A 21,139-nucleotide genomic window follows, 5' to 3' on the forward strand; every position below is an offset into this window, starting at 1 on the left:
TTTGTTTGACAATTAACCGGGACAATTAACCGGGGGGCTTGGAGGGCACTCAGGATTCACACCAGAGTGCGGCAGCCAGCTCTGCTGCTGAGATCTTTGCGGGGTGGGGCGGGGGTAGGGAAGAGCCCTTGCAGGCAGGCTGGCCCATGCTGGGTGCCTGCACACCACAGGTGGGATTTCCGCTGTAGGTGGGAGGGCCATTTGGAAGGGATGCTCTGCAAGGGAAGACAGTGCTCAGGGAGAATGAAGGAAGCACTTCCCCAGACTCTGTGTATTCTGGCTCGAGGCTTCAGTGGATCAAGTACTCCATAGTAAACTGGTCCAAGAGAAACTTCTCAGGTTTAGCTGGTTAGAACACTCTTGGCAGTCGCTCTCCTCCCAAGGCTGCTGCCGTGATCCTTTGCTGCCTAAAGCAGTCATTCCTTCTGCACAAAGGCTGTTCCCGTGTCTCCTGAAGCCTCTTGGGATGGGAAATAGAGAGCAGAACTGTCCCCACCACCAACAGGGTTGTCCTTTCATGCTGATGTGGCACCTCATAAACCAAAACGGCTGGAGAGTGAGGCTGTGCGGGCAGGGACTCAGGCACGTGGGTGTCCCACCCGTGCCACCAAACCAGGGCACCTGCTCCGAGCTGGCCAGGAAACCACCATCACCATGGCCATAAGGGAGGCGATGGACAGGGGTGGGGTATGGCTCTAGGGAGGGAATGAAGCATACCTACAGTTCTGGATCTTTCTTTCCCACCCATGAGCTGAGCAAACTTGAGCAAGTTGCTTAAATCTTTCTGAGCCTCAGTGTTTTTGAGAAAAATAGCAGTAATAAAACCCACCTGGGTCAATTTGAGTATGAAATGAGTCAATATAGGTAAATATACTGTGTAAACTGTCAGGTACTATAAAAATATTGTTTTTGCCGTCGTGTCATTTATTGCTAAGGAAAGAAGAGACGGTCAGAATAAGTCTGGGCACAAAGCCCTGTGTGTGAGGAGCAGGAGAGGGCTGGATAGCACTGACCGTGCTGGGCGTGCAATTCTAGCTTGTACTAAAGAAGAAGAAGAAGAAGAAAAAAGAAAACCAAAAGGTACCTTGCAAGTACTAGATTTCCCTGCTGGTTCAACAGGTAGCAGAGATTATGGGATGGAAAGCAGTGTCCTCAGCTAGTCCGAACACCTGAGGACTTCAAGGTGAATTATTTTAAGGGATTTTCTAATTCAGAGGCAAAGGGAATATTTTAGTCAGTGTGAATAAATAACATCTCCCTGCGAAACTGTTTTTCAAGCGTGCATAGATACTGTTGTGATTACTAAAATATAGATGCATTTAAAAGCATCATAGAATTCATGGTGGCTTTTTGGTTTGATGAATGTTCTTAAACAAGAGAGACTATTTGGTGGGGATAATGGATGATTGGGTAACTCTAAAGGATGGATGGGGACCACTGTTGCAGGATGGGGTTTCTTCACGGAGATAAGACAAGATGCATCGGAGGACGGAGGGGCTAAGGACCCGGGGCCTGGATGTGGGGTGAGGGTGGAGGCCAACTGGTGGGCTGTGGAGAGACCTGTGCAGCCCCACCCCAGGAAGAGCCTGGGCTCTGGGGTCAGCCAGGGCTGACTTCAAATCCCAGCCCTGCCTCCATATTGGCCTTGGGTAGTAAACAAACATATGCTGTAATCTTCAGCCTTTATAGAATTTATGAGGATCAAATGGAAGATTATTTTCAAGCCATACTAAATCCTGGAGAATGTGAGTTGAATAATAAAAAGATGGCATCCTCTCTTTGACAGAATATTTTCCTTCTTGTATTTTCTCTAGTCCACTGTTCTTAGATTAGGAGCTCAAAGAAACAGATCTAAACTTAGAGAGTCTAATTAAGAAGAAAAACAACCCACGATGTTTATTTTCTCTCTAAGAAGCAGGGAAGGGGAGGAAGCCCATTATTTAGCTCTTGTTTCCTTGAAGGAAGGAGCTGCACAATTTTCAGTGGGTTTTCTGGCTCCATCTCAGTCGTTTGGTTGGCAGTGATGGTCCCAGGGTTTCAAGGCATGGATTAAATATCCTCCCCAGCACCAGGAGTCCATGAGGCTGCCCGTGGTACGGGATGATCAAAGCATCCCTGCTCTGAGGTCTGGGACTGTCATTCATCTTCAGCTCAGAGTGGGTGCTCATACATTCAGCTGAGGGATGACTAAGTGAAAGAAGGATCGAATGGTCAGCCCAGGCCTTGTCTTGCCTGGGCGGCTGCTAGAGCTTTCCTAGTGGTCCTGTCCTCCTTCTCCGGCCCACATGCTCACCCATGCCTCAGAGTCTAGTCTGGGGTCAGGAAGTGGTCCGAGTTTCCTTCTCTGAGGTGTTCAGATCCCGAATGCAGGCTGTTTGGGATCAGTACACTCAGTGGGTCGTCTGACCCTAGGACTCCAATCTCAACCTTGTTCCGTGATAGCAGGAGAGGGGGTGCCTTTTTTCTGAGGCAAACTGGAGTTTGAGGGGGGCCGCCAAAATCACAAAGTCTGCCCCTCTCCTACCCCTCCTGCACCCCAGTCCAACCAGACAGAGTGCAATTAAAAAAAAAGATGTTAGACTAATTCACATCACTAATATGAAGTTGCTAATAACTGGGAGTGAGACCTCCTGGGGACATTTACATTTTAAGAGACTATGCTTAGGGCCTGGCATGGGAGTTTGTGAACAAGGAGTCTGGAGATTTGGATTTGGTCCCCAGGGTACGACAGAGAGCCCTTCAACCTTGCGTGAGTGATATTGTGCTCTGTCTCTCTCTCTCTCTCTCTCTCCCTCTCAGTTCCTCTCTGAATCTCTCCCTCTCTCAGTCTGTAAATTAAAAAAAATTGGACTAGATAAAACACCCAGTATAACAGAGTGCGGATTAACTGGTGCATTCTTTGTAACAATTTTATGAGAAAGGTACTATTAATGGCACCATTTTACAGATGAGAAAACTGGGGTCCAGGGAAGGGAAGTGTCTTGCTTGAAGTCGACAGAGGTTTAGGAGCAGAACCAGGTTGCAAACCCAGGCCATATTCTGCCAACATCTACCCACCGCTCACACCTTCAGCCTCTCCCTCTCACATTCAAAAAATAAACAAACCTGTGTTGTCACAACAAGGAAGAAATCACAGTGGGTGAGGGCTGAGGGAAAGTTTGCTTAGAGTCTGTCAGGTGCCTCACCTCCGCCTCCCTTCCCGCCCCCAGGTTGCACACCAGTGGAGTTGGGTAGTCTGCTGGACGCAGGTACGGTGTTTACAGTTTCATGAAAGGCAGTCCCAGGCCTTTTAACCATCTCTCTCGCCTGGCTCCTCTTTCATGTATCAGGTAACGTCTTGCACACACCGTCAGATCTGCATTTTTGTCAGCAACAGTTTCTAATGGTGATAGTGGGTTTCATGAAAACAAAGATCTACCCCCAAATCCTGTGTGTGAAAATGAAATAACAAACTATCAGAAATAACAAATGGAAGTAATCAAAGTAGATTTAGATTATTGGGTATGCTAATGATGTGGGGTGAAGGATTGTAGCTGAGAAGTGTGTCCAGCAGGGGTGGCCCCCTTCCCGGCAGGGGCCTGGGGACCCAGGACAGGAATGACCACTGGGTGGTCATGATGCTTGGAGGTGTGGGTGGGAACAGGGAGGTGCGCACACCTTGGCAGGGGTGGGGGAAAGGGGAGCGAGACAGGGAGGGAAAGTCGAGGTCCCTGGAAGATATGTGCCGGCTCCGTAGGAAACTGTTTCAATGGAGTTCAGAAGTCCATGAGCATAGGTTTAAACTCAGAAGCTAGTGGCCACCTAGGGAATAGACACTGTCTGAAGACCTAAAAGAGAATATGCAGTTAAACCAGAAAAAGGAACATAAAAGACATCTAGTGTAAACCTTCCTGGAATAAGACAAAAGTGTTGACAGTTATGGATCCTTCCAGGAACAGGCAGGGCTCTAAGCGCTGGCACCGCCCACCCAGTGGCTCCGTGCTGCTGTTATCCCTGCTTTAGACGGGGCCGCAGAGCACATGGGGTAAGACGCTTGCTCTTGGTCAGTGCTGGAGCCTGCACGTGAACTACATGGGCTGACTTAGAGCCATGCTCCTGAACCCTCTTCTGTGCCTAGAACAGCTGGTTGACAACATGGCAGAGGAAATGACAGTGGACGTTAGAGGGGAGGCCCAGGGGACCCCAATATCCCAGGCAGGGCCTTGGAGGAGCCCTGGCCTCTGCACAGGGCAGTGGGGACATTCTCCCGCAAGCATTGAGGCCCCTCAGGCTGGCTTCGTTGGGGTCCTCTGGGCCTCTTTTTGTCAGACTTCTTCAAGATGAGGAAATCCTGATGAGCTACACAGATGGACAGTCGGGTTTTACTGGCTTTAAAGCTCATGCTCATGGCTTTTCCTCAATTAGAATACCTGAATCTAGCCTCCCTGAGGGACCTCAGGCTGGGTCATTTTGTCCTGAGTCCAATCTTGGAGGAGCAGGTACCACTGTGGATGAGGTAGGGTAGGGACCTGGGGGTCCAGGCGCTCTGTGTATGGACTTTTGTCCACCTCCCTTCTCAACCCTGCTTTCTGGGTTCCTGGGACCTCTCAGGAATCTAGAGGCAAATTGTCTCTTATCTTCTGGGTATTCCTCTCTTCAGGCTTTAAGCTGTAAACACTTTACTCTGATAAAACACTTATCCTTCCTCAAGCTGCTCCTTTCCAACAGCTTAATTGAGCTGTAATTGACATGCAATAAACAATACCTGTTTAAAGTGTACTCCTTGAAAGATATGGGGTGTGTGTGTGTGTATATATATATATATATATATATATATATATATATACAATGGAATACCACTCAGCCATAAAAAAGAATGAAATAATGCCATTTGCAGCAATGTGGATGGATCTAGAGATTATCATATTATGTGAAGTAAGTCAGGCAAAGACAAATATCATATGATATCACTTATATGTGGAATCTAAAAAAAATAATGATACAAATGAACTTACTTACAAACAGAAACAGATTCACTGAGGTAGAAAACAAACTTATGGTTATGAAAGGGGAAAGGGGGGATGGATAAATTGGGAATTTGAGATTAACAGTACACATTATTATATATAATAGATAAACAACAAGGACCTACTGTATAGCACAGGGAACTGTATTCAGTATCTTGTAATAACCTATAATGGAAGAGAATCTGAAAAAGAATATAAATATATATAACTGAATCACTGTGCTGTACACCTGAAACATTGTAAATCAACTATACAATTAAAAAATAAAGTGTAGTCCTTGATAAGATTTGCCAGATGCATACACCTGTGAAACCAGCAGCACAATCAAGATAGTGACCATGGTCCATCACCTCCAAAGCCTCCTCATGCCTCTTGTAATCTGCCATCCCATCTCTCCCTGAACCCAGCTGCCCAGACACCATTATCAGCTTTCCCTCACTCTCGACCTGGTGGCATTTTCTAGACTTTATGTAAATAGATTCATACAGTAAGTACTTTTTTATCAGCTTCTCACTAAGTGTATTACTAATTCAAGTATGTTAGTTTTAGAAAACAAGTTCCTACTTAAAATAAAAAAGGAAACAATGCATCCATTCAGTTGCTAAGAAATTTTACATCTCCAGCACGACTGTGTCTGCATCCAGAAACAGTCCTTCGTCCTTGCCTTGACTGCTCCCAGTTAAGGACAGCATATTACTTTGAGATTCATCCAGTAGTTGCATGAATCCGTAGTTCACACCCTTTTATTGCTGAGGAGTATTCACTGCATGCTGTACCACCTAATCAAGGCATCCAGGCCCCAATCCAACCACATTCCATATCTAGGGGCAAATCACAGTGCCCTGACATCCTCATTTTAAAAAATTCAACACAATTGTATTTGACAGATGATAAGCTCCAAAGACACTGTTTTAGATAGTTTTTAAATATTTTAAAATATTTTAAATGGCAGTGTTCTTTTAGTAATAATAATAAATGATACCGATTGGTTCCTCCCTCATTATTTTCAAAGCCTGGATGCTTTGTTTGGCTGGTTGACACGAGGCAGTTTCTTCCTGAAAGCAAAATGTCGCTGGACGACGCACTAATCTTTTTTCCCCTGATTTTACCCATTTCCAGGATGATTATTATAAAAAGAAGGGGTTATTATTATTATTATCGTTATTGTTATCATAGGGCTTTATTTTTTTAGATCAGTTTTAGGTTCACAGCAAAATTGAAAGGAAGGTACGGAGTCTCTGTAACCCCCCTGCCCACCCCACCACATGCATAGCCTCCCCTGTTAATCAACATCCCCCATTAGAATGGTACATTGTTACAATTGATGAACCTTCATTGATACATCATTATCATCCAACGTCCATAGTTTACATTAGGGTTCACTCTTGGTGTTGTACATTCTACAGGTTTAGACAAATGTATAATGACAAGTATCCATCATTATAGTATCATACCAACTTTTTCACTGCCTTAAAAAATCCTCCATGCCCCACATAGTCATTCCTTCCTGCCCTCAACCCCTAGCAGCCGCTCATCTTTTTATTGTCTTCATAGTTTTGCCATTTCCAGAATGTGATATAGTTGGGCTCATACAGAATGTAGCCATTTCAGATTGGCTTCCTTCACTGAGGAATATGCTTTTAAGGTTCCTCCATATCTTTTCATGGCTTGATAGCTAAATCCTCTTTAGCGCCGAATAATATTCCAATGTCTGGTTATGCCACAGTTTGTTCATTCACCTGCAGGATGTGCTGGTTGCTTCCAAGTGTTGACAATTAAGAATAAAGCTGCTGTAAGTATCCACGTGCAGGGTTTTGTGTGGACACACGTTTTCAGCTCTTTGGGGTAAATACCAAGGACAGCAATTGCTAGACTGTTTGGCAAGAGTATGATAAGTTTTGAGAGAGACCACCAAACTGTGTTCCAAAGTGGCTGTGCCATTTTGCACGCCCATCATCAATGAGTGAGAGTTCTTCTTGCCTCACATCCCCACCCGCATTCGGAGTTGTCAAGTTTCCAGATTTTGGCCATTCTAGTAGGTGTGTAGTGGTATCTTGTTGTTTTAATTGGCATTTCCTTGATGACATATGATTTGAATATATTTTCATATGCTTATTGGCCATCTGATAGTCTCCTTTGATAAGGTGTCTGTTAAGGACTTTGGCCTATTTTTAAAGTCGGGTTCTTTGTTCTCTTATTGTTGACTTTAACATGCTCATTTTTACCAAGAACTGTTCATTAAAGGGATAAATGCCTAGCCAAAGTTCCTGATTCACCATCAGAGATATCAAATGTCGGAGCTGGAATGACTCTAGAGACCAACAAGCCCCTGATCTGAGCTGATTTATATCCTCCCCAAATTTCTATGTCGAAGACCTAACCCCCAGTAGTACCTCAGAGCATGATTATATTTGGAGATAGGAACTTAAATAGGTAATTAGGTTAAAATGAGGTTAGTAGGGTGGGCCCTCGTCCAATATGGCTGGTGTCCTTATAAGAAGAGGAGATTAGGGCACAGAGAAGAGACCATGTGAAGACACAGGGAGAAGTCAGCCATCTACAAGCCAAGGACAGAGGCTTCAGAAGAAACCAACCCTTGCTGACACCTTGATCTTGGACTTCCAGCCTCCAGAATTGTGAGAAAATAAATTTCCATTGGTTAAGGCACCCAATCTTCAGTACTTTGTTATGGCAGACCTAGCAAACTAGTACAGCCTCCTAACCCCCATTGAATTCAGCCGGCATTGACCAAATGCTTTCTACATAACAGGCTGGGCAGGGGATGTATTAGGAGGGAAAAAAATAAGATTTCCATCCTTAGGAACCTATGGCCTAGTTGTTTCATTTTGCATTTGAAGAAACTGAGGCTCAGATGGGTGAACTGACTTGCTTGAGTTAATAACACAAACCCTCTTTACTTCCTCTTAATCCCTTTGGTCCCTTCCCCCGACATCACAGGCTGACTCTGCTTGTGGGCTTGGAGGAGACCAATGTAGTGGAAAAGTGCCCTGAAGTAGGGGTCAGAAAAGCAAAGGTCTAGTCCAGATTTGGTCCTTATTTGTTGTGTAGCCTCTAGTTTTCAACATGACTCCATGAAATGGACATGATAATCCCCACCCAGCCTTCTCCCCAGGAGGCCATGTGGACCAGAGGAGATAATGTAGGCAAAGCACTAAGAGGAAAGCATAATTATTGGGACGGTGGAGGCCTGAGGGGCAGACTCTTGGATCCTGTCCAAGATGCAGGGCCCCAAGTCTGCACTTGCCCCCAAAGCAAGTGTTTGCCATCTGGCTTCTGTGAGAGCTGCTGCTCTGAATGTGCTAATAACGCAGGCCTGAGCATCCCTCTGCAATTACCTTCTGCAAATCTAGATGCAGGAGCCCCGGCTCCAGAGACAGCATTGGTCTTTGTGGCATTTTAAGTATATGGTGTGTGTCTGAGGAAGTATGCCCGAGGTGTGCACATGGGGACCTGTACACTGCTCACCTTCAGTCCCCCTGTGATGGTTAATTCTACATGCCAATAGGTGTCAACCTGGTGACGCCACAGTACCTAGATAGTTGGTCAAACACCAGTCTAGATGTTTCTGTGTAGGTAGTTTTTAGATGAGATTAACATTTAAATCTGTGGACTTTGTGTAAAGTGGATTAATCTTCATAGTGTGGCGGGCCTCATCCAATCAGTCAAAGGCCTTAAGAGAAAACAGATTGAGGTCCTTGAGGAAGAGAGAATTCTGCCTCCAGCCTGTTTTCCGACTCAAGCTGCAACATCAACTCTTCCCGAGGTCTCTAGCCTGCCAGCCTATCCTGCAGAATTCAGACTTGCCAGCCCAAACAATCACATGAGCCAATTGCTTAATACACACATAACACACACACCATATTGGTTCTCCCTGGAGAACTCTGACTAATATGGCCCCTGTATTAGTCAGCTTGGGCTACTATCACATAACGCCATAGACTGGTGGGCTTAGACAACAGGCTTTGATTTCTCACAGTTCTGGAGGCTGGAAGTCCAAGATCAAGATGCCAGCAGATTCTGTTCCCAGGGAGGCTCTTCTGCCATCTCACTCTGTCCTCACATGTTGGAGGGACAGCGAGCTCTGGTCTGTCTCCCTCACAAAGAGACTAGTTTCTTCATGCGGCCTCCAGTCTCATGACTCATCTAAACTTAATTATCTCCCCAAAAGCTCACCTCCAAGTCTCCTAATCTCCATCACATTGAGGGTTAGGGCTTCAACATATGAATTTTAGGGGGCCACAAACATTCAGTTCCTAGCACCTCTTTATCCCCATCCTCAAATAACTTGCACTTATTGAGCATTTACGACACTTACTAGACATTGTTCTAAGCACTTCATATGTATTAACCCATTTAATTTTCATAGCAGCTGTATGAAGTGAGGATTAAATCGTCCCTATTTTACAGTTGACGATGATGAGGCACAGAAAGGCTAGGAGATGTGTCCAGTGTCACACAGCTAGTGAATGCCTCTGGGGTCTGCTTTCTAGACCTTTGTGCTGTGCTGCCCCTCCACTGCAAGCCCACATCCTAGACGTGGAATGGGCGCTCACATCTGCCCAAACAGCAGAGACCGCATCGTCCCACAGGTGAATGCATTAGTCATCTCAGCCACGTGGGACACACACACTGCTGGGAATGGTCCCCTGTGACGTCGAGACATTCCTGCTCAAGGTATATCACCTGAGATCGGGCTGTGGCTGTCCTGCTCCTGTTCCTGCCTTGGCTCACGATGGCTAGATGGTGCCTTGCATGGACGCTGGCACTCAGGGGCTGCTGATGGGCAGTTAGATGGATGGCCTGATGTGACCCTGCAGAAGCAAACCAAGGTGCTGTCTCACATCTGGCCTTCCAGGTGTGGAGCAGTGGGAGATTGACATAATCTAAAAAAAGGGAAGCGCTTCTGGCTCCAGCCTGAGTTCACATGCTTGCCTCCCCTGCCTCCCAAATCCCACTGAAATGACTGCAAAGATATAAAAAGGAAATCAGTCCATGACTGTGCTGAGAACAGCACGTGTGGCTCTCTGTGCCCAGAGATGTTGATAAATCTCTGAAAGACAGGAAGGAGATGGGAGCATATGGATGGGCAAGCTAGAGAAGAACTAGCTGCAGCTTAGAACATGCTCAGGCAAGTGCTGTACATGACCCTCAAGCACTGCTTGAAAAATAGACCCTGTGCAGTATTACTTTTGTGATGATCCTGATTAATAGCAGAAATAATATATTTCTTCACTTTCAATCTGCTATGGTTCCCAGTAACATTGAGATGCTCTTTGTGAAGGTATATTAACCGAGTCTGGGCTGCAGGAATTGTATGCCTGCTTCTGGGGGTGGGTGCTTTCAATCTAGGGGTCTAGGGACTTGCTAGAGACCCACAGATGGGCCTAGAGAGGTTAGGACTCTTCTGAGGTTGTGTGCAAACTTTACTGACTCCTTGGGCATTTTTCTGGGGTTTTGAGTCCATTACTTTGGTTAGATTTGCAAAAACTCTGTGACCCAAGGCCGTAGCGCACTATTAGAGTTTTATGACGACTTTTCCAACTTCCCGCAGCTGGTTAGTTGGTAGCTGAGCAGCTCCTTTGGGCTCTTAGTCATCAGTATCTTTTGTCCCCACTATTAAAATTGTGCTTTTCAAAATGCTTCTGTGTATATTGTCCTATTTGAGTCTCACAATAGCCCATAGAGAAGGATCAAACAGGCATCGTTATCTTTACTTGAAAAGTGAGGAATCTCACACACAGTGAGGTTAAAGTGTATCTCCAAGGTCACACGGCAAGGTGATGGTAAAGCCGTCATGGGGCCACAGGTCTCAAGACTCCAGGTCAGTGCTCTTGGCTGCTTCCTTAGTCTCCTTACAAATGAAAAAAGCACTTCTGTTCTCTTAATGTACACCAGTAGCTATATGTTCAGACTCCTCCAAAAACCTGGTCCAGCAACCCAGGGTATGACCTCAACAATCCTCTCCAGAGCCCAAATCCTTCACATATGCCTTTCTTCAAATAAGAACTATCATTACAAAGGGAGTGGCAGAGGAAAAGGAAATACCAGTTCCTTTTTTATCCCCTATGGCATCCCAAAGCACTTTCTATCTCCAAATGCCCAGGAGGAGATGGCCATCCCCTCCTTCTGCACTCCCTCTCCGAGAGCCAGTGCATCCCACTGAGCCCTTCCCTTGGCTTTAATTGATGCCACTGGGTAATCGTTGATTACTGCCCATAGTCCCACAGCATGTAATGAGCGGTGAGCCGGTGCCACTGGGATCCAAACAGCGGTCCTTAAAATCTGAGCTGCTCTCCTCCTCTCTGCCCCTCCCCGTCTCAGAGCTGCATCAGGCCGGAGAGATTTGTCTCATATCTGCACTTTGGCTAGCAGGGGCTGCCGATGCACATCTGTCAGCTATCCTGGCCAGAAACCACAGCAATCAGCTGGAATGGGCTTAACTGACCGTTCCTTGTCTCAGTCCGTAGGTGCATCTAAAGATTTGGCTTTGGAAGGTTCCCAGCTAATTGTCTGACAGCTGGCCTTTGGATAGACAACTGTCCTATGTGGTTATCTCATTCCCAGATTAGGAATTTTCAAATTCCAACTGAGCTTTCAATGACTCACAGGCATTTGGTGGGGATGGAGAGGCATTGTCTAAAGTGCCATGTTCAAAGTTCTTGTTGAAGGCCGCTTGGTGCTAGAGGAAGGGTGTGGGCTTTGGATTCAAACAGACCTCAGCTTGTTGGGAGGATTAAATAAGTTAATACGCATTCAAGTGCTAGGAGTAGTGACTGGCCCATAGTGAGCTCTCTGAGTGTGTTCACTATTGTCATAGAGATTAGAGATCATGCCTCCAAAGCCCAGTGCATATTGGTTATTATTATTATAAGCCTAGTTCAATGCAGGAAGCCTCCAAAAACAAAATCATCCTTCTTCCCCACCCTGAGCTTGGAGCCAAGTTGGTGCTCATTAGAGACATACAGGTGCCTTAGAAATCAGTCTGGATATGGAAGCAAAAGGTCTGAACTACAGTCTTAGCTTTGCCATTAATGGGCCCTATAATCTAGACCAAGTCACTTTAATCTCTAGGATTTATTCTCTTCGGGTGGATTGGACACCGAGGACCTTATATTGGATTGAATATTGCCCCCCTCCCTCCAAATTAATGTCCACCCAGGCCTCAGAATGTGACCTTATTTGGAAACAGGGTCTTTGCAGATGTAATTAACAGGAGTTCATCTAAGATGACTGGTGCCCTTATAAGAAAAGAAAGGACACAGAGACTCAGGTACAGAAAGACCCATAGGGAAAATGCCATGTCATGGTAGAGGCAGGGATTAGAGTGTTGAGTCTATAGACTAGGAAGCCAGGGATTGCCAGTGTCCACCAGAAGCTGGAAAAGGCGAGGGAAGAGTCTCCCTTGAGCTGTCAGAGAAAACACAGCCCTGCTGACACCTTGGGTTCAGACTTCTGGCCTCCAGAACTGTGGCAAAATAACTTCTTGTTGTTTTCAGCCATCTGGTCTTTGGTTCTTCGTGATACAAGCCACAGGAAACGAATATACACCCCAAAGAGCCTTCCTTCTCTAATAGACTTAATTTAATGAGGCACACAAAGTCCTGTCCCCTTATTTGACATCGTCCACCTGTTTTCACCAGCCTGATCCCCGGAAGTGCCTGAGACCTGGGCTGTCCCTTAAAAAGCAAGGAGGGGGACTTCCCTGGTGGTCCAGTGGCAATATTGTACCATATTCAATAAAGACTTTAAAAATGGTCCACACCAAAAAAAAAAAAAAGCAAGGAGGGGAAGGAAGGAAAGGAAGCAAGTTTGAAGATGGAGTGGGGGTGGTGGGCAGCAGAGGGCAAAATGCCAGAAGAGGCCCTGTAGAGCTTGGAGAAGGGGGATGGAAGGAAAGAGCCCCGTGGCTGGGGGGAAAGCCCTGCTACATTAGTGGGGTCCTTCCCAGAGGCAATGCGTCACCAGGGAAAAATGCCTTAAATGGATCAGTTAAGCACAGATGGAGATGTAGGAGCCTCATGGTTTGGGGAGAGCTCAGGCTTTGCCATTGAAACAGCTTTGAGAATTTGGGACACATGGACCTATATTTGCCAGTGAACTTGTGGGACTCCTCTTAACAAAATGCTTAATGGGCTATTTGTCTCTGGAAGGTGGGGAATGAATTGACATTTTACCCCTAATATAGGATGGGCATTGCGCTGGGAATTTTTACAAATGTTTTGTTCGTTTACTTTTGAGAATAACGATGTGGTAGTTACTAATAATTCTAGTTTGCAGAGGAGACTCAGAGCTGTGAATTTGCTCAAGGTCACAGTGGCTTGTCAAAGATCTGTCCTGGGGGGCAGCTAAGGTCTGCGTGACTACGAAGACCAGCCTCCTAGCACTCAAAGTGGCCATTTCCCACTTTTTTCCCCATCCATCTCTCTTTCCTCTTCCTCAAACTCTTATCCATCCATTTAGAGTGCCCACAGTGTCATTCTCACTTGCAGAGAAAAATTCAAAGAATCATAAAATGTCATAATAAGAAGGAACTTTACCACCTTTTCATTTTAGAAATGAAGAAACTCTTTTCGTGCTTTGGTTTCCCTAAGGTGAGCTGTCTTTTTTTTTTTATTTTAGATTTATTTTATTTTTGGCGGGTTGGGTTTTCGTTGCTGCGCGTGGGCTTTCTCTAGTGCGGTGAGCAGGAGCTACTCTTTGTTGCGGTGCGCGGGCTTCTCATTGCAGACCACAGGCTCTAGGCGCACGGGTTTCAGTAGTTGCAGCACGCGGGCTCGGTAGTTGTGGCTCACGGGCTCTAGAGCGCAGGCTCAGTAGTTGTGGGGTACAGGCTTAGTTGCTCCACGGCATGTGGGATCTTCCCGGACCAGGGCTCGAACCCGTGTCCTCTGCATTGGCAGGCAGATTCTTAACCACTGCGCCACCAGGGAATTTCCGAGCTCTCTTTTTAATCTTTTAAATCTGTTACATCTTTGAAGTGTCTGATTTCCCAAAGACACAGTGAGAGGAAATGACCACACGAAGGATGCTCGGCCAGTGAGGGTGAGCCAAGGTTTGACCAGAGAGGTCTGGTCCCCTAGACCACACTAGCTCTGGAGAAACTGTGTCATCAATGAAATGCCGATGGACAGGTCCCTTCTTGGCATCCCTGAAGTTTCTAGGAACCAGAAGAAATTCTTTGAAGACCTCTTCCATTGATGAGAAAATAATGACAGAAAAACAGAGTTCCCTTTGCCTGAATGGTCTATAAAGGGACTTAGGAGACAATGTCTACAAATGGAGCCTATCAAGTCCCTGAACTCATTCACTCATCTGTTTACCAACTTTGATTATCTAGAAATCACTGACGACCAGAAACATTAATCAGAGGCAAGCCAGGCACAGATAGCTCATCATTTCTTTTTTCCTGGAGAAAATTTCAAAATTTCTTATTTATTTCATTTTATTTATTTATTTAAATTTATTTTTGGAATTCTTTTGAGATATTGCTTATATGCAATAAACCATACATATGTAAGTATACAGGTTAATGTTTTGATGTAATGTATGTATATAGCCATAAAATCATCACCACAATTAAGATAACAAACATTTTCATTACCCACATCTAAAGATTTCCTGGTGCCCCTTCCCTGCCTCTACTCCCATTCCCCAGGCGACCCCTGATCTGCTTTCTTTCACTATAGCTTAGTCTGTATTTCCTAGAATTTTATATGAATGAACTGTATAGTATGTACTTTTATTCAACATGATAATGTTGAGATTCATTCAAGCTGTTGTCTGCATCATGGTTTACCCATTCAATAGATGGGTAGCATTCCATTGTATGGATATACCAGCTTATTTATCCACTTTTCAATGGATGGGCTTTTGTGTTGTTTTCCGTTTCACTATCATTTTTAAACATATATACACAGGACACTCTAATACGTCTTCCCTTTGGTACCCAGGTGTGCTGAGTGCCTCTGACCAGAGCACTCTGATTCTATTTCCCTCTCTGGGGACAAGGAGGTGACTTTTTAAGTCTCAGGAAAACTGTGATTCAAGAGTCACCTAGTTCCACCCAGAAACCTGGTAATCAAATCTCTTTATGAGTAAGTAATGCAACTCTATATAATAGGATTAGGACAGAACATTACCAGGCTGCACTAAAGCAAAAGGATCAAGCAATAGGTCTTGAAAAATTCTGAACAATTTTCAAATTTATATCCAAAGACAGAAACTGGAAAACCAGCCTCCAAAGTCATTATTTCTCAAAGCTTTTAATATAAAACTCTGGTTGCTCAGGATGACAATAGATGTTTTGTAAAAAAACAAACAAAAAAAGCAAACTAACAAAAAAAATCAGATTTCTTGATTACTTAAATTTTAGAAACACTGAGTAAAAGTTAAACAAATTTAAATTTCTTTATTGCAAGACTTTTGAGAGCCTTTAATACATTAATGTTAATGTTCATATACATTCAAAGGGAAGTGGTATGGATGGGGCGTGAATTTAATTTAAAATTTCCCAAATGTATTTAACCACCAAACATTTTTTTTTCCCTGTAAACTAGTATTCCACAAGAACATACTTTGAGAAATGTTCTTCTTGAGACTTAATCATTCCTCAAAGCAATTTTATGTAAAGGAAAAGGAAGCAGATAATAAAATATAAAAAAAGAAAAACTAAAGCGAGTTTGATTCAAGATTTTTTTTTTAGTTGGGGAACCCAGGTTCCAGGGAATTCCTTGAATCACAAATAGATGACTCTGTTAGCCACTACGTATCAACTCCTTTTTCTAAGTCCTTTTTTGCCCCCAATATGACAATCTTAAAGATTTGTATTATTTTATTTTATTTTTTTAATTTTTTTTAAATGAAACTCTCTAGGAGTTAAACCAGCATTTTATTTATTTATTTATTTTTGACTGTGTTGGGTCTTCGTTTCTGTGAGAGGGCTTTCTCTAGTTGCGGCAAGCGGGGCCACTCTTCATCGCGGTGCGCGGGCCTTTCACCGTTGCGGCCTCTCTTGTTGCGGGGCACAGGCTCCAGACGCGCAGGCTCAGTAGTTGTGGCTCACGGGCCCAGTTGCTCCGCGGCAATATGGGATCCTCCCAGACCAGGGCGCGAACCCGCGTCCCCTGCATTGACAGGCAGATTCTCAACCACTGCGCCACCAGGGAAGCCCCCCAAGATCTGTATTATTTTTAATCATAATAAATGACTCCTGGGTGGAAGCTTTTCCCTGCAATCTCAGGATGGTTCTATGCAATGTCCTCTCAGGGAACTCCTCTTGGTCCTGGTCCTTCCTCATCACTCCTGGGGGTGAGTGGCACGGGGAAGCCATCCCTCAGTGGGTGGGGGACCCACCGCATGCACTGGTTCAGCTGCATCCAACAGGTGTGCTCTTCACGATGAGAACGTGCTAGTGCTTCTGGGAATCCGGAAAACGCCGTCTTCTCCATTTATAAGCTCTCTACTGTAATCTAGACTCCACAAATGAGCAATTCTTTTGCATAATGAATGGCTGAGGCTGTTTTATGCACTTTTATGTTGTTCCAAGTCTGTGGTTTCACTAAATTTCCACCTCAAAGATATGTAATTAGAGCCTTAACAATCTGCTGTCTTGGTCCTCTCCACCCTCCTCTGGAATCCATAGCAACCTCACAGGCTGGTTTCTGACAGGACCAAACACAAAGTAGGGTGTGTGTGTGTGTGTGCGTGTGCACATGCATGTATCTGTCTTGTAGGTTTGTGTGGGTAGAGGGCATGACTCAGTCTTCTAGAAAGTGAGATGGATGGGTGGATGGGGCCTGGGTGTCAAACATCTCCCTTTTGCTGACTTCTGGCTTTCCCTCCCACTATGGGGCCACTCACAGTTTCCTCCTGCTAGGTCCCAGACCCCAGGAGGTTTATATTCTATTATCCTCCCCATAAGTCTGGTCATTCCTCCCCACCAGGCTTTCCCTCCTGCTGTTCCCACTGCTAAGTAGGCCCTTCCTTCTTCTCTGGCCCAAACACTTTTTCCTTCAAGGCTCAGTTCAAACTCTTTTTGTGCCATGAAAACTGCTCTTTCCCTTCCAGTCCTTCAGGATCTTTCTTTTCTCATTCATCTTGTAGTGTAGGTTAGTACCACAAAGCTCAGCATTTATGTTTTGAGTGTTTTTATGTTGACTGGAGGTTACGCTCCCTTGGGTTAAGGACTGTGTCCTATATTTCCTTGTCCATGTGCCCAATATACAGTGATCCTCTGACTGCTTTGGGTTTGGGAGGAGGGACTGAAGCCGTATTTTAGGAGGCTTCAGACAGAGACTCCAAGCTTCTGCAGCCATTTATGTATCTTTATTCACTGGAATTGTACAATATCTCAATATTCTTGACGGATAGAATTTGGGATGAAGTGGATGTAATCCAGGTTCTTGGCAAAGTGGCTATGAAATAGCCACATCAAGATGGTCCCACTCATAGCCAACTCAGTTCTCATAACAGCCCTCTGACTTAGGTGCTAAGCATGTTCTTCTGTGAAAGTCCCTGTCTTCTCTTGGCCTTAGCTTGGCAGGAAACAGAAGACTCTGGATGGTGCCAATAACTGTATGATATGGTGAAAAACGTGGTGTTTTTGAATCAGATACATTTGGCTTTACTCCCTGGCTTTAAGTTTCTTAATTACGGAACACTTGACAATTTTTCTGAGTTTCGATTTCTTCCCATTTAAAGTGAGGTAAATAATGTCTCTGGTGTAAGGTGGCTGGGAAGACAGACCTTCCATAATGGCTGGTCATAATCATCATCAGAAAAGTGATGGCAATAGATGGAGGGTGGAGAAGGCAGGCATGATTTGTTCTTTGCGCATTCCAATCAGACTTACATAAGACGAAGAGTCATCTTTTCCCATAACTATTTCTGAAGCCTACTCAGGATCTTCTTATAAACCATCATCCCCTGCAAATTCCAGCTGAAGTTTGCTAGCCAGACCACATAAGCATTCAAGATATGAGACCCAGTGAAACCCAGGTGTCCGAGCCAATGTCCAAAATGCAGCTGTTGTGCCTATATCCTAACTGAGGCTCTCTTTCTGCTTTATGGTAGAATCTAAGGGGTCTCAGCTCCCTTTTCTGAGTCCTATTTTCTGTCCCCCCAAAGACAGAGGCATCCAAATCATGCTCATTGGAAACTAATCCTCAAAGCAATATTTCATGGGGTGAATGAAAAGGGTTAAAACATTCTCAGCAACAACTTGGGTAATGTTATGGACGAGAGAGGACCTTCAGGCTTTCTAACTGAAGCTTTCACTTACAGAGAGGGAAACTGAGGCCCAGAGAGAGGAAACTGATCATGTTCAAGGACACAGCCAATGAGGGGTAAAATTAGGCCCCCAGCAGCTGTTTCCTGGTTTCTGGTTCATTTTCCTGACACCACACCTTGGAGGCTCTCATGCATTGAAGAAAAACCAATGGGCTGGGCCCTTCCTCTTCATCCCTGACATTCCTAAGAAGCAGGTAAATTTCTTTCGAGTCCCAATTACTCTTTTCTCTTGCTGAGAGAAAAGAGAGAGGGGTAAAGTCAGCTCCACCAAACAAATTCTATACTGATGGACTCAGAAGGCAAAATCTAGAACTGGAACATATTAAGGCTTCGAACTCATCCATTCATTCATTTAACTAATTCTTTTTTAAACCACTATTTAAAAAAAATTTTTATTGAAGTATAGTTGATTTACAATGTTGTGTTAGTTTCAGGTGTACAGCACAATGATTCAGTTATACATATATATATGTATAGATCTATTCTTTTTCAGATTCCTTTCCCTTATAGGCTATTGCAAAATATTAAGTATAGTTCCCTGTGCTATACAGTAGGTCCTTGTTGGTTATCTAGTTTATATACAGTAGTTTGTATCTGCTAATCCCAAATTCCTAATTTATCCCTCCCCCACTTCCCTTTTGGTAGCCGTAAGTTTGTTTTCTATGTCTGTGGGTCTATTTCTGTTTTGTAAATAAGTCCATTTCTATCTTTTTTTTTTTTAAGATTCCACATATAAACGATATCATATTATACCTGTCTTTCTCTATCTGGCTCACTTAACTAATTCTGATGCCAATATCTACATAGCGTTCAGTTATTCTCACAGACACACGAAACCACATACACCTGTATTAATATCTTTGCTTTATACTCCCCCCAAACTTGGTGCTTAAAACACCATTTTATTTCCTCTGAAGTCTGTGGGTCAACACTTCAGCGTGGGCTCAGCTCAGGAAGAGGATCCTGATGGTAAATGGAAGACTACGAGATGGTGCCAGGCTGGATGCTTTCTCCAGGGGTCACTAAGTATTGTCTTTTTTTTTTTAACATCTTTATTGGAGTATAATTGCTTTACAATTGTGTGTTAGTTTCTGCTTTATAACAAAGTGAATCAGCTATACATATACATATATCCCCATATCTCCTCCCTCTTGCGTCTCCCTCCCACCCTCCCTATCCCACCCTTCTAGGTGGTCACAAAGCACTGAGCTGATCTCCCTGTGCTATGTGGCTACTTCCCACTAGCTACTATTTTACATTTGGTAGTGTATATATGTCCATGCCACTCTCTCACTTCCTCCCAGCTTACCCTTCCCTCTCCCCGTGTCCTCAAGTCCATTCTCTATGTCTGCATCTTTATTCCTGTCCTGCCCCTAGGTTCTTCAGAACTATTTTTTTGTTTTTAGATTCCATATATATGTGTTAGCATATGGTATTTGTTTTTCTCTTTCTGACTTACTTCACTCTGTATGACAGATTCTAGGTCCATCCACCTCACTACAAATAACTCAGTTTTGTTTCTTTCATGGCTGAGTAATATTCCATTGTATATATATGCCACATCTTTTTTTATCCATTCATCTGTCAGTGGACACCTAGGTTGCTTCCATGTCCTGGTTATTGTAAATAGAGTTGCAATGAACATCGTGGTACATGACACTTTAAAAAAAAATTAATTAATTAATTAAAAAAATATATATGTATATACACAAATATACATACACACTCACAACAAAATATTAGTCATAAAAAAGAACAAAATCTTGCCATTTGTGACAACATGGGTAGACCCAGAGGGTATTAAGCTAAGTGAAATAAGTCATACAGAGAAAGACAAACACTGTATGATTTCACATATATGTGGAATCTAAAAAGCGAAAACAAATGAACAAAGATAACAAAACAGAAACAAAATCATAGATACAGACAACAAACAGGTGATTGCCCAGGGGGTAGGGGTGGGGAGTTGGGAAGATGAGAGAAATAATTGAGGGAAATTAAGAGATACAAACTACCAGTTATAAAATAAACGAGTCACAAGTATGAAATGTACAGTGTGGGGAATACAGTCAGTAATTATTTAGTATCTTTGTATGGTGACAGATGATAGCTAGACTTTTCATGACGATCATTTGACGTGTATGGAAATAGTGAAACACTATGTTGTGTGCCAGAAACTAACATAGTGCTGTAGGCCAATTATACTTCAAAAACAAACAAATTCATAGAAAAAGAAATTGGGTTTGTGGTTACCAGAGGCGGGAGGGCGGGGCAGGGAGGGATTACATGAAGTTAGTCATAAGGTAGAAACTTCCAGTTATAAGACAAATAAGTAGTAGGGATGTAATGTACAACATGGTAAATATAATCAACACTGCTGTATGTTATATATGAAAGTTGTTAAGAGAGTAAATCCTAAAAGTTCTCATCACAAGGAAATATTTTTTTTTCTATTTCTTTAATTTTATGTCTATAAGAAATGATGGATGTTCACTAAACTAATTGTGGTAATCATTTCATGATGTATGTAAGTCAAATCATTATTCTATACACCCCTTAAACTTACACAGGGCTGTATATCAATTATATATTAATAAAACAAGAAGAAAAAATAAGTAAAGATGATCAAAAGGATACGAGTGACCATCATGCTAGGAATTTACTCTAGGAAATAACTGTGAATTTGCCAAAATGCTTACTACAAAGTTGGTCAATTAAATATTATTTATAATGGCCAAAAAAAGTGAGATTTGAGTAACTGTGTCATAATCATAAAATAAAATTTGTATTCATTAGAAATAATGTTAGAGAATATGGAAAATATT

This window comes from Eschrichtius robustus, chromosome 10 (genome assembly GCF_028021215.1).
Source record: "Eschrichtius robustus isolate mEscRob2 chromosome 10, mEscRob2.pri, whole genome shotgun sequence".
NCBI lineage: Eukaryota > Metazoa > Chordata > Mammalia > Artiodactyla > Eschrichtiidae > Eschrichtius > Eschrichtius robustus.